The 14,403-nt window shown below is 36.6% G+C and overlaps 1 protein-coding gene across 2 annotated transcripts in view; it reads right to left on the reverse strand.

Annotated features, from left to right (window-relative positions):
- The window catches only part of tcf25 (transcription factor 25 (basic helix-loop-helix)), a 219,385-nt gene that overhangs the window by 127,019 nt on the left and 77,963 nt on the right, over positions 1-14,403 (reverse strand). The gene's annotated exons all lie outside the window — the stretch shown is intronic.

A 14,403-nucleotide genomic window follows, 5' to 3' on the forward strand; every position in this document is an offset into this window, starting at 1 on the left:
TACATTAGGCAATATATTCACATATATGGGATTTAATATTTATATTCTCCAATATATTACAATATATGAAAGCGGCAATCATTTGTATATTTTGCAATATATTACAAGAATATATAATATATTGTAGGCTATAATACCATCAATATATTATTCCATGTATTTACAAAATATTATAATATATTTCAAAATAATATATTGGTAAATATATTTTCCTTTCGTAAGGGACAGCCGAGGAGACTGATGTTCTTGTAAGAGTGTTGTATGGGAATGGGAGAACCCCACCCAAAATAGCTTCGGTTAAACAGTTTCAGTTTTTCAGTCGATTTTTTTTCCTGGTTTTTGACAGACAAACCAATTTGTCAGATGTCCAATTTATATATATATATATATATATATATATATATATATATATATATATATATATATATATATATATATATCTTGCCACTATTGGGCAAACAGGTCTGATCCTTAATTACTACAATTAGCCTGAATATTTTTGTAAGCTAGATTTATGCCTATTTTTTCACATCTTCACAGCACACCATAATGATTTCAGTCATCTTATGTGTTGATATTTTTTTGTGTAACAATTTATGATTTGCAAAAATAACTGTTGCATCTGTGTAGATTACATGAGCAAAGTGTATGCGCGTTGTACATTATGGTCAAGCATGCGCCCTTAAAATAGCATAATGAACAACGCGCAACTGACTTTAGAATAGGTTTTTTCTGGTCAGTGGCGCAATTGTTTAATGGAACAGCAAAATAGCACCAGGGATTGTTTGCGCCGGAACACGCCTCCTTTTTTGCGCTGAACCGCCCAGGGAGCGCAAGTTCATTCACTAGTTTAGCGACGTGCTTCTGTGGAGGGAAAAGCGCGCTTTGCGCGGGTGCAAAATAGGAATGACACATGCGTCGGTGTACAAAGTCAATTGCGCTGGGTGCAAGATAGGGCCCTTAATGTTACAGATTTTTATATTAAATGTTTTTTTGTTGTTTTTTTACTTAAATCAAGGCTGCCAACTTCAGATGTTATTGAACTAAATACTGTGTTTAGACTGCATGGATGTTTTATATTACTTATTTGAATGAATTAAAAGAGCCGTTTCATGTCTATCTTTGAATCACTTAATATAGGTTTTAGAAAGTAATTAGTAATAAGTAATGAAATACTTTTTGGAGAGATTAATTTGTACAATAATCTAATTACACTATTGAAGATGTAATTTGTAACTAGTGATTAAATACTTTTTTAGAGTAACTTACCCAACACTGGCTGTAACATAACAAAATGTGGTAAAAAGTGAAGTGCTGTGAATACTTTCCAGATACACTGTATACACAGAATTAGTTTTTCAAAATATTTATCTTTGTGAGACATTTGAGAAGTGAGAAGTTAACATTTGGTTAACTGTTGGTGAAAAATATCTGATGTGTAACATATTAAATCCATACATTACAGTAGGTCTTAACATATAGACATCTGACACAATGTTAATCAAACAATTGTTGTATCATGGAAAAAAAGCTGTATATTTTATTCCTATATATTTTTGACTTGATGTGTGCCAAATTTGGTGCTTGAAAACACTGATGTTATATTTTCTCATTAAAATCAGGTGATTTCCTTTAACTCAATAGAATGTGTGGTAATACCAATATGGTGGTGATAATTCGTAATACTGAATGATTCACAGTATTTTGAAGTGACCAGCAATGACAAGGCCATGCATCCTGCTATATCGCATTATGTCAGCACATCTAATCTCCAGTAGTTTGTTGTTGTTCCATCTCATTTGTTTCTTTTGTGCTTGTTGCGGAACCTTGCGCAAACAAAATGGTGCAAAAAAATGTGCATGTGTGACCCTGTACTACATTTTTTGTGGAGTTTTTGTGTATTTATTTTTACGAGTGGGCTGTTTTGTATTTTTGCAATCTTTTAAATTAACTTATCAGAAGGTAAACTTTTACATAACTAATTATCCTAACTGATAAGCTCCATTCTCTCATACCTACTTGTGCATATGTATTTCGTGTCACTGACTTTAACTGTGCTTCTTAACTCTTCCCACGCCAAACACAGAATTCTCCGTTATTTGTGAGAAAATACTTCCCTGCAAAACAGAATTTTCAGTGTTTCCGTGATTCCACCAAATTGTGACCAAATTGATGTGGTGTGGTCAGCGTGACATGACAATGACATGCACTGTTTGGTGTCAATATGTCAAAAGATTGCAGAGTTACAACATTAAGTGTCATTTTTGCATCATGCCTCAGCTTCGTCGCTGTGGTAAACAAAAACAATTTCATCTATTGATGTGAAATCCATAACTTTTTGTCGGGATGGTCTGAATGTGATACAAATCAATTCTGGTGAAAATTAGACAAACGGCCTAGGAGGAGTTCAAAAAGTATCTTATAGTAACTAATAACAAGATGGAGGAGAGGAAGTCAGAGTCCTGCACGGGTCCATTTCTGGAGACCCGCCCTCGCCCGTACCCACAAGGTTTAGCACCAGATCCGACCCGTGACCGGGGAAAATATCAAAATTAAAACCACACCCGCCCAGACCCGTTAATATTTGGCCCGTTACCCGAACCCATAAGCAGGTGAATACTGTGAAAAACACTGGCTTGAAAATTCTCAGGCTCCTTCAGGGCATTGTGCCAATGACATATACTGGGTTTGCAATACGCCAGTGTCCTCATAGACTATCATGGCATCTAGGATGAAGACAAAGAATGCACATTTTCATCTGACTAATGTTTGGGTGTGTATATTGCCAGTTTCATGTGTTTGTCCCCTGGTTTAGTGCAACCAAGTGGTCAATTGTTGTGATTTTTTTCATGTGATCTCAGACTGATCTCACACACGTGACCTTAATTTGGTGAAAATATCTTACTCTGTTCACAAGTTATAGCCATTTTATTAAAAGAGGTCCCGGTCACATCAAACCTCGCGCCCCTTAGCGACCATTAATCAAAATGTTTTTGTTTTTTTGATAATTATTGATATTCTCTCTCCAGAGAACATTTCTGCAGTGGTTTGGTTCCGATCAGTCAAATAACCTGGGAGTAATTAGCAAAAGTAGTTTTTACAAAAAACAAAAAATATCTCGAAATTGGCAAATCCGAGGAATGCATTTTTTCCGTCTTGAGCCAAGGATTGCAGTGATATAAGACACTCAAGGCTATGCCTTATGGTTGAGGAGTTATGAGCTGTTTTGTACTTTTGATCGCTGTTTTGTACTTTTGATCGCCGTTTTGTACTTTTGATCACTGTAGCCGTCAGGCCGATCGGGGCGGGCTTCTGTGACATCTGCAGTCGTTGTGAATACTACCAGCAATGAAAGTTTCAAGTCTCTACGATTTATGGTTTGGTCTGCCCAAACAGTTTTAGCTGGAGAATGATACATCATAGGGAAATGAACAGTTCCAATAGGGTTTCAGCCTGACAGCTGACTTTAATTGGATTTTACTACCCCTTACTATCAACATTTTGACATTTGGGGCTCGCGGAGGTTTCCGAACTTCTGACACTGGTTTCGTCTCGATTGGACTAGTGGTTCGAAGATATTGGCTAATTTTTTTAAAGCGCTAAATTACAATGGTGCACAAACCATAAGCCGAAAACTGGCACATGTGGTATTGTTGGAATCTGACGAGACCACTTTTGTCATTTTTGGACAAACAGTTCAGCAAAAAAGAGCAAAAATAGCCATTTTTCCTATCTCCGGACAAGTAGGTGGTGCTGCGCCAGAATGCAGCATGTTGCCTCAAGATATGCTTGTGCCAACATGTACCAAGTTTGGTCTAATTACAATAAAGCATTTTAGAGATACAGCCTTACCTCCATTTTCGCAAGCGCTACATAAATTTTTTTTAAGCGTTTATCAGAAATGATTTGAAGAATCAACTTGAATTCCATAACTTTTTGTTGGCACTAGCTGAAGATGATCTGGTTAAATTTTCGTGCAAATCAGACGAACTGTCTAGGAAAAGTTCGAACTACGCCATTGTTTAGGATAGGCGCCCTCCAGTGGATGGAAAGTTGCATAGTGCACCTTTAAGGTTCAAAAGTTATTACCATAAACATGAGTGCAACTTTGGACAGGTGGTGGCGCTAGAGGGAATGAGTTAGAGACACAAAAATTGGTGTATTTAATGTTGGGACTGCCCTCTATCAGAATGTCAAATCGTTACATCTTTCCTGCAAACGGTTCTATGGGTTCCTATAGACTTCAATGGTGGAAGAAAAAAGTGCGAGAGCGGATACAATAGGTGACTCTGCACCGTCGGTGCTTGGCCCCTAAATATCTCACTAAATATCTCACTTCCTGTTGGTTTTTCAGATTTGGCGCTCAGACACTTTTTTGTAGGTACTGGTCTATTGAAATTGAGAATTTTCATACTCATTCATGAAACGGCACGAATGACGCTTAATTGCAATATTATATGTGGCACTATTGAACCATTTTGCCTAATTCTGAGACCCATATTAGAAATAAATTTTCACCACTACTGATGCGTGTGCAAAATTTCATGAGTTTTTGTGCATATTAAGGCCCTCAAAAATGTGATTCATTTGGGAGAAGAAGAATAATGGGCTAGGCACTTATAATAGGGTCCTCACACCCAAAGCCCTAAATATCTGACTTCCTGTTGGTCGGAGCTAATGACTGTAAATTAGAAAGTTGTCCAGCTCAAAGATAACAATATACAGGTCCTTCTCAAAAAATTTGCATATTGTGATAAAAGTTCTTTATTTTCCATAATGTAATGAAAAAAATTAAACTTTCATATATTTTAGAATCATTGCACACCAACTGAAATATTTCAGGTCTTTTATTGTTTTAATACTGATGATTTTGGCATACAGCTCATGAAAATCTCAATCTCAAAAAATTAGCATATCATGAAAAGGTTCTCTAAACAAGCTATTAACCTAATCATCTGAATCAACTAATTAACTCTAAACACCTGCAAAAGATTCCTGAGGCTTTTAAAAACTCCCAGCCTGGTTCATTACTCAAAACCGCAATCATGGGTAAGGCTGCCGACCCGACCCTGTCCAGAAGGCCATCATTGACACCCTCAAGCGAGAGGGTAAGACACAAAGAAACAAAAAAAAGAGTGCTGCATCAAGGCACCTCAGTGGGAAGTCTGTGGGAAGGAAAAATTGTGGCAAAAAACACTGCACAACGAGAAGAGGTGACCGGACCATGAGGAAGATTGTGGAGGAGGACCGATTCCAGACCTTGGGGAACCTGCGAAAGCAGTGGACTGAGTCTAGAGTAAAAACATCCAGAGCCACTGTGCACAGGCGTGTGCAGGAAATGGGCTACAGGTGCCGCATTCCCCAGTCAAGCCACTGTTGAACCAGAAACAGCGGCAGAAGCGCCTGACCTGGGCTACAGAGAAGCAGCACTGGACTGTTGCTCAGTGGTCCAAAGTACTTTTTTCAGATGAAAGCAAATTTTGCATGTCATTCGGAAATCAAGGTGCCACCCTAGTGAAAAAAAGTATACTTTATTGTATTTCAAATATATTCTCTTTTCCGATAGTACATTAGAAATATACTTACAAAAAATGTACCATTTCTAAATATATAAAAAATATATTAGCATCATATTTCACAATACAACTTTTAACACACTTTAAAATAATTGTATTTTAGTATATTTTCTAAAAATAAATTTTAGAAAAATATACTTTAAATGAAAGTTCAGTGTACTTTTGTAAAGTGTACTTATTTGAACATTACTTTAAAATATATTTTTTATATATTTTAAACTTATGCTCAAAATTGTCATTGTTAACAATGCACTAAAAGTATATTTTAAAAATACATAATTAATATCATTAAGCTGTATAAAAAGTTATAAATACTGTTTAAGGTTATTTATTCATGCTTAACTGTTCAAGCTTAAGCATTAATAAATAAGTGATAAATTATTATTATATAAATAAATTATTATATAGACTAAAAGCCCATTTTTAAATATATGCAGTGTATGCTATAAGCCCTACTTTAGTTGTGATTTAAGTGTAAATATGTTTAATAAGTTTACACTGGCAAAGAAGAATCCAACAGCACACTTAAAATACAACGCAAGAAAATATGAGTTAAATAGTTGTTTCTTATCGGAATTCAAATGTCTCTTCATTGATCTGTGACCAATCAGATTGTGTTGCTCAATGCCTGCAGCCAATCAGAGGTAGAGCTCCTGACATACTCGTCTGTATGACGCTCACTCGCGGGAGGTTTGCAGCCTTGCAGGTGAAGTACAATGTTGCGTTACATTAATTATTAAATAAAACACTGAGAGCGGAAAGTACATTGCTCATTCTTCGGACCAGTTCAATTACGCCACATCACAGCCTGACCTTGATGGTGACGATAAACTGTTTTGGAATAAAATGGCCAAATGTTACGTGATCCCGAAAAGCACTGGAAAAAGTCCTTCTGTTTGGAGGTAAGTAAGTTAATATGTAATGTCACTAAACGTGAATAAAAAGTTGAATGAACATGCACCTGACCTTATCTCGTATATTCTGTTAACAGATTGCGTTCTTCACGAGTGTTTGCTGTCAACTGTCCCTGTGTAAGCGGCCATCAGACGCAGGTGTACTGAGCAGCTCACCAGAAAATTGAATATAATGTGTAATTTATACATACGTAGAGATGGTCAGTGGAATTAGTTCAATGATATGTTTTCCAACATCTTCCAGTGTTAATTTAATGAAAAACATAGTAAGTTAATTTTGTTAAGCTTTGCTGAAACCATGTGAACCATTTATAAAAATCGTTGGGCTTGTTTAATGAAATGTCTCTTCATTAGTTATGTGTGTTAGATTTGATTAATTTATTGTAATGTCCTTGAAAACAAATGCATTAAACATTGGGAAAGTAAGTCAGTAAGTAATTCATTAAAATGTAAGGTAGCACATTAAAATACTGTATTGTGTGACATTATGTAATTCAAAGTATACAATGTACAGCTAAGTAATAACACACTGTATTGTTATTGACTACAAAGTGTATATTTTTAGTCATTTGAATGAGTCAAGGTAAATAAAATATATATTATAATCATAGTATATTGTTTGTGTGTTCTGAATATACTGGTAATTAATTTGTAATTTATTAAAACACAAATAAAGTATGCTATAACACAAAGTGTACTTATAATACAAATAAAGTGTACTATAACACGAATAAAGTATACTTATAATACAAATAAAATATACTTAACACAAATAAAATGTACTTATAATACAAATAAAGCACGTTTAATTTCACTAAAGCATGTAATTAGTCACTATACTTAAAGTGTACTAAGTATACTTACAGTTGTTCCAATTTAGCACACAAAAGTATACTAAATACACTTAAAGTTGTGCTTTAACACTTTTTAATTACAACTTAAATATACTTAGTACAAAATTAGTTGTGTCAAAATAGCACACTTCAAGTTAACTAGTCATTAACACACTTCAAGTATACTGAAAATGAGTCTGGCCGCAAGTATACTTGGTATACTTTTTTTTCACTAGGGAGGGTCTGGAGGAAGACTGGGGAGAAGGAAATGCCAAAATGCCTGAAGTCCAGTGTCAAGTACCCACAGTCAGTGATGGTCTGGGGTGCCATGTCAGCTGCTTGTGTTGGTCCACTGTGTTTTATCAAGGGCAGGGTCAATGCAGCTAGCTATCAGGAGATTTTGGAGCACTTCATGCTTCCATCTGCTGAAAAGCTTTATGGAGATGAAGATTTGGTTTTTCAGCATGACCTGGCACCTGCTCACAGTGCCAAAACCGCTGGTAAATGGTTTACTGACCATGGTATTACTGTGCTTAATTGTCCCGCCAACTCTCCTGACCTGAACCCCATAGAGAATCTGTGGGATATTGTGAAGAAAAAGTTGAGAGACGCAAGACCCAACACTCTGGATGAGCTTAAGGCCGCTATCGAAGCATCCTGGGACTTCATAACACCTAAGCAGTGCCATAGGCTAATTGCCTCCATGCCATGCCGCATTGAAGCAGTCATTTCTACAAAAGGATTTCCGACCAAGTATTGAGTGCATAACTGAAGATAATTATTTGAAGGTTGACTTTTTTTTTGTATTAAAAACACTTTTCTTTTATTGGTCTGCTAATTTTTTTTAAGATAGGAATTTTGGGTTTTCATTAGCTGTATGCCAAAATCATCAGTATTAAAACAATAAAAGACCTGAAATATTTCATTTGGTGTGCAATGAATCTAAAATATATGAAAGTTTAATTTTTATCATTACATTATGGAAAATAATGAACTTTTATTACAATGTGCAAATTTTTTGAGAAGGGCCTGTATATACATAGTTTGGTGACTGTAGATCCAGTGTAAAGTTTACACAGTCAGTGATGGTTTGGGATGCCATGTCATCTGCTAGTGTTGGTCCACTGTGTTTTCTAAGGTCCAAGGTCAAGACTGTTTACAAGTAAGATTTAGAGCACTTTATGCTTCCTGCTGCTGACCAACTTTATGGAGATACAGAATAGGACTTGGCACATGCCAAAGCAACCAGTGCCTGATTTAAGGATCATAATATCCCTGTTCTTTATTGGCCAGCAAACTCTCCTAAACTTAACCCCATAGAAAATCTATGTGGTATTGTGAAGAGAAAAATGTGATATGCCAGACCCAACAGTGCAGAAGAGCTGAAGGCCACTATCAGAGCAACCTGGGCTCTGATAACACCTGAGCAGTGCCACAGACTGATCGACTCCATGCCACATGCCACATTGCTGCAGTAATTCAGGCGAAAGAAGCCCCAACTAATTATTGAGTGCTGTACATGCTCATACTTTTAATGTTCATACTTTTCAGTTGGCCAAAACTTCCTTTCTTTCTATTGGTCTTAATATTCTAATTTACTAAAATACTGAATTTTGGATTTCCTTAGTTATCAGTTATAACCATCAAAATGAAAAGAAATAAACATGTGAGATATATCAGTCAACGTTATCAATAAATATATTATAAAAGTTTCACTTTTTGAATGGAATTAGTGAAATAAAGCAACTTTTTGATGATATTCAAATTATATGACCAGCACCTGTAGTTTGATGTGTTGCCATGGCAACAATATTTACAATATCAAGAACTGCTTACCAGCTTTATATCTATGTTTTGACATCATACTGAAGTTTGAAGTAAATTTGTGTAAAAATAATGTGCTACAACTTTTACTCACATTAGTCACCCCCCACCCCCACCCCACCCAGACCTGCAACTGTCTATCTAAAGTTCCGTGAAGATTAGGTCCGGTGATGTAGCAAATTAGGTCGGTGATGTAGGACTGCGCACGACTGCTCCTCCAAGTCAGTGACGGACAGTAATCATTTTTGCGCAACACTAGCCGCGTTTACAAGCACACTTTTTTTTTGTCATTCCGATTGAAAGATTTAGTGGACTGTTTACATTAGACGCTATCTAAACCGATCATCATTTTGTGACGTGCAGTTTGTCTGCCGCATCAAAAATGTCAACGCTGATTTCTCCACCAGCTGGAATGTGTTAGCTGTAGCCATAGCAACACTTAATGGCCACCAGGACTAATACAGTATTATACAAGCTATTTATTTGTTGTAAAGTGTAATAATCATCTCAGAAAAAAGTAATTCTTCTGTCAGGCGCAGTAAAAGTAAAAACTGCCTGGGGCAATATACGCTGTGTCATTATTTCAACATTATCTTCATAACTTACTAAATAAAATGTCACGTCATGTAAGGATGCACACTTAAAAGTAATCGGTTCAGGTCGTTTACATGGTGAAAATAGACATTAAAAAATTAATAACGAGTATGGAAGAGATTCAAGCTGTGCTGCTTTTGCTGGTTTACTAAAGAGGTAATTAACAACGACAGAAAAGAGCACTAGCATATTCAGAAAGCTTGTAAAGCTAGATTTAAAATGACAATGTATATCATTATCAGCTATTACGGACATTGAACATGAGATGGCTGAGATGAACGCGCGCCATCAGACAGAGAGCAAGACTGATATTTACTGAACGCAGAACGAACCTCGCAAAAGACTTTTAAAAATGCTGGTTGAAATGCTGAACCAATCAGCATGTTCAGCGCCCAAGTCCCGCCCTCAAAAGTTCCTGAACTTTGAAAAAGTACTACCTCGCAAGCAGGGCCGTTTGGAGGGGCAAATAATTACCCCGAACTTCATTTAGACCCTGGTTCCTGCGGTAAAAACACACAGAGTACCAGACCAAAGTTCCTGGTTCCTGGGTAAAGTTCCTGCGGTGGAAACGCGGCTAAAGTTTGCAGAATTTATATCACTTCCTGTTTCCTTTTTCTCGCCATAAATTCGTCTCCTCCCCACGGCCAAACCGTTTGAGATATCAAAAATCTGCTCGCAATTAAGCTTCCTCAATGACTTGACCTCATGCTGATCGAGTTTGGCAACGATCGGGTATAGCTGACTTCCCAAAATAGCAGACTTCCTGTTGAGCTGACGTATAACAGACCACGAAAGTTGTTCAGCCCGATGAAGTCTATATGTGTAGCGAGATTCATAAATCTATGTTCAAGTTTGGACCTAGGAGTTAAGCTTTTCTTTGAGAAAAGAAAACAATAAATGGACCAACAATAAATGGACCAACAAATGGAAAACAATATATGGACCAAGTTTTCAGACCCCAGACGCTGTCGAGCCCCCCTGCTATGCCAGATTACCAGCTTTGGTCTGGCCCTAATGGCCTTAGATTCCGTTGTGTGTGCAGAGTTTCAAGAGTTTTGAGCATGGTAAGGGCATACAAAAAGTGCCCGAATATTCAGGGGGAAAAAATATTGTCTTTAGAAGAACAATAGGGCTCTTCACCCTTTCAGGGCTTGGGCCCTAATAATACTATAAAGAACAATATGGCTCTTTGCCATTTTAGGGCTTGGGGCCAAATAAGAATTCTAACTAAAACAATAGGGCTCGTCGACCGTTCAGGGCTTGGGCCCTAATAAGAAAAAACGGAGCAACAGTTTGATTTATATAATGTTTAATGTTGATGATTGCGTTATTAGGGCCAAAGCACAGAATGTGTGAGGACCATATTGGTCCTCACACATTCTGTGCTTTGTGCCTAATAACGCAATCATCAACATTAAACATTATATAAATCAAAACTGTCTAATGTTACTGAATAAAATGTTTTCACAGAATAAGATTTTTATTGTTCCGTGACGACTGTCTCCGGTACACATGACAATAAAGTTTGAATTGAATTGAGTTTTTTATCTGTGAGAAGGGTAGAAAAGTCCTCATGTCTCCTGCACAACCTGGGACAAGACGTGTGTCCATTAAAGAAGCTTTTTTACCTGCAGTCCCGATTATTCGGCTCCGTCAGTTCTGCTTGACAATGAACATGTTTGGACATAAGCAAATATTGCAAGTACAAGTACATATTAACGATCCCCAACGCTTGTGTCACAGTTGGCCTTATGTTGAGAATCACTTATTTTTCTGTGGTGTTTTTCATTCACGAGATTTAGATATGAAGGAGGAGGCAATGGTGTTTAGGACTCACAGTATGTGATGTCCATGTACTGAACTCTTATTGTTTGCAAGGTTAATTACATTTTTTATTCTAGGGCACCTTTAAACGTTCACTGTATCCGGTCGGCAAAACTTTAAACACATCTTCCCTTCTTAAGAATGATTTCAGTGCCGTTCTTTGTTCTTTTCTCAAAGAAAAGCTTAACTCCAAGTCTTCCAGAGTCACGGTCAAAGCTGATTCGAAAGATCGCCGTTCACCAGCTTCTTTGTTTACAAGTAGTACGCGGAATCTCCGCAACTCCGCCGTTATTATATTAAGCCTGCCCACAGACTATACCCAATGGTCCTCATTTATCAATCTTGCGTAGAAACGGGCGTATATGTTGGCGTAAGATTATGCTTACACTCCTCTCACCGCCTGATTTATGAAGCTGTGTGCACTTCTGCAATCCAGGTGTACGCAATACCTGCCCTTGATAAATGCCGTGGCTGAAAACAATCGTCATTAGAATAGCACGCCCCTATATATTCAAGTCTCCGCCTCCCCCACGCGCTCATTTTACACCATGGACAAACGGAAGACGGCAAAAGAACATACTTCTCCGTGGAGATTGGGCGCGTCTCAATCATTTTACTAGTCCAGGGCACGGATTAGGATATAAGTCAATGGGCTGACTCCTGATCAGTTGCCTGACTACTGAACTAGTGAGATGATTGAGACGCGCCCAACGAGCCGATCACCAGGGAAGTGGGGAGTTTAAAGAGTGGGATTAAAGGCACCCACAAAAACAAAATATGGACCTAAATTACGAGTACTGTTAATAGTGTGGGGGTTGAGAAGCGTACTCCAGCAGTTTAAATAGCTGTTTGGATGAGAAATAATCAATGCATTATTTTACAGAACATGTTTTGAAACAATTAGCATTTAATTTCGTATCACGGCACATGTAGGCTATTGGGTGTACGATATAGTGATGATGACGTGATGTGGAGTACCATTCATTCACATTAATAATAGCATGACAATTTGTAAGATTCTTATTATTATTTGGGTATGATTTTTATTATTAATGACGCTTATTGTTATTTATAAGAAGAAAGCCATTATTATTAATTTTATTATTATTATTTAAAAGAAAAGAATGTCATTATTATTTTGTCAGTCTGAATTATTTTCAGTCCCAGTCCGTGCGCAGCTGCCGGGCCTAACCCTGAAGCGTCAGGTAAAGCACACATGCCTACAAATCAAATGCTTTGGTATAGTCACACAAATTAAACATTGAAGTCCATGTTGCACAAAAATAAACACTGAAGTTAATAATTAATATGTTGTTGTTTTTTACAGTGGGTCATAATATAGCATATCTTTGTCAGTGCGTTTTGTGGTGTTATTGTTTTCCTGCACATTTCCGCTCTAACTCAAACGTGCGTACACCATCTCCTTAGCTGGCGTAGTATTTGAGCGTGCCTTACGCCAACGTCCATATTGATAAATCTCAAAGTCACCTTAAGGTTGGGTGTACGCAAGGTGTACGCTGGAAATTTGGTGTACGCACTTTTGATAAATGAGGGCCAATGTGATTAGCCTGACAAGAGTTTGGTTTTTCCAGCTCGCAAGTCTATGAGGAGTTGCTAGACGACACTGGCTAATTCGATTTGCTGCCACTAGGGTGTGTCTAGATTTCTAGGCTAGATTTTCTCAGCTTTTTGGTTCAAAATGTTGATTTTTTTAATTAAATGTTTAACCCATATTTAAGTATTGATAAAAAAGGAATGCATGAAGCTAGAATAAGACAATTATCAAAAACCTTGGTGGTGGCTGGCAACGTTTTTTTTTTAAACGGTGGTGGGGAAAGAATTCCAGATTGGCTGTGCTCAAATATTTTAAATTAAAAAATTTTTTTTTTTTTTTATTTATTAAGTGTAGGGCTTCTCTGTAAAAACACTGTCTCACAAAGGTCACTGGTAGGCATGTGCCGATATCAATTTTTCATGTTGCGATTAATTGATGAAGTTTTATCACGATATACGATATCACGATATTGAAATAAGTTGCAAAAAAAAGTGTTGCCATAGCATAACAGCTTTAAGAACTATTTTTGTAAGAACAAAAATAACTGAATATTTAAATACAATAATGCACCAAAAATATATACAGCTCTGGAAAAAAAATTAAGAGACCCCTCTTGAGAAATCAATGTTAAGTGGTCTCTTGATTTTTTTCAGAGCTGTAAATGTACAATTTTCAAACAGATTAAAGTGCAAAAGAATTAGGCTATAAAGAACAACAGGTAGGCTTACAAATTACAATAAGGTCTCATTATTTAATGCATTAACTAAGATTGAGCAATAGCTACATTTGGTACAGAAAGTATAATGTTTTTGTTAATGTTAGTTAAGAAATACTGATCATTGTTAGTTTTATCTTAGGTCCATTAAAAAAGTTATTTTGATTTTGATTTTAATGTTATTAAAAAGTAACTAAGAAATTAACATAGAATGATTAATTCTTTATAAGTATTTTTCATTGTCAGTTTGGTAATAATGAATTAACATGTTAACTAATGAAGTCGTATCTCAAAGTTTTACTGAACAATAACAAATAATTAGAACAGTTCTAATTATTAGGGTATGTTGTAGTCCAGATTAAAACATAAAAAGGTTTAAATTTGGAAAAAAATAGCCTATTAAGTCTTTAAGTATTAAGTATTTGGTGCTTTGATGAACAACATTGAGATTACAAAAACGAATGGCTGTTTTAAAAAACTACACGCGTTTTTTTTTTTTTTTTGCTGGTTTCCGGGGTAACCGGCTGCATTCTGCAGTTCATCAGCGCCCTCTGCTGTCACTGAGCGG

This window comes from Pseudorasbora parva, chromosome 16, assembly GCF_024679245.1.
Source record: "Pseudorasbora parva isolate DD20220531a chromosome 16, ASM2467924v1, whole genome shotgun sequence".
Taxonomy (NCBI): Eukaryota; Metazoa; Chordata; class Actinopteri; order Cypriniformes; family Gobionidae; genus Pseudorasbora; species Pseudorasbora parva.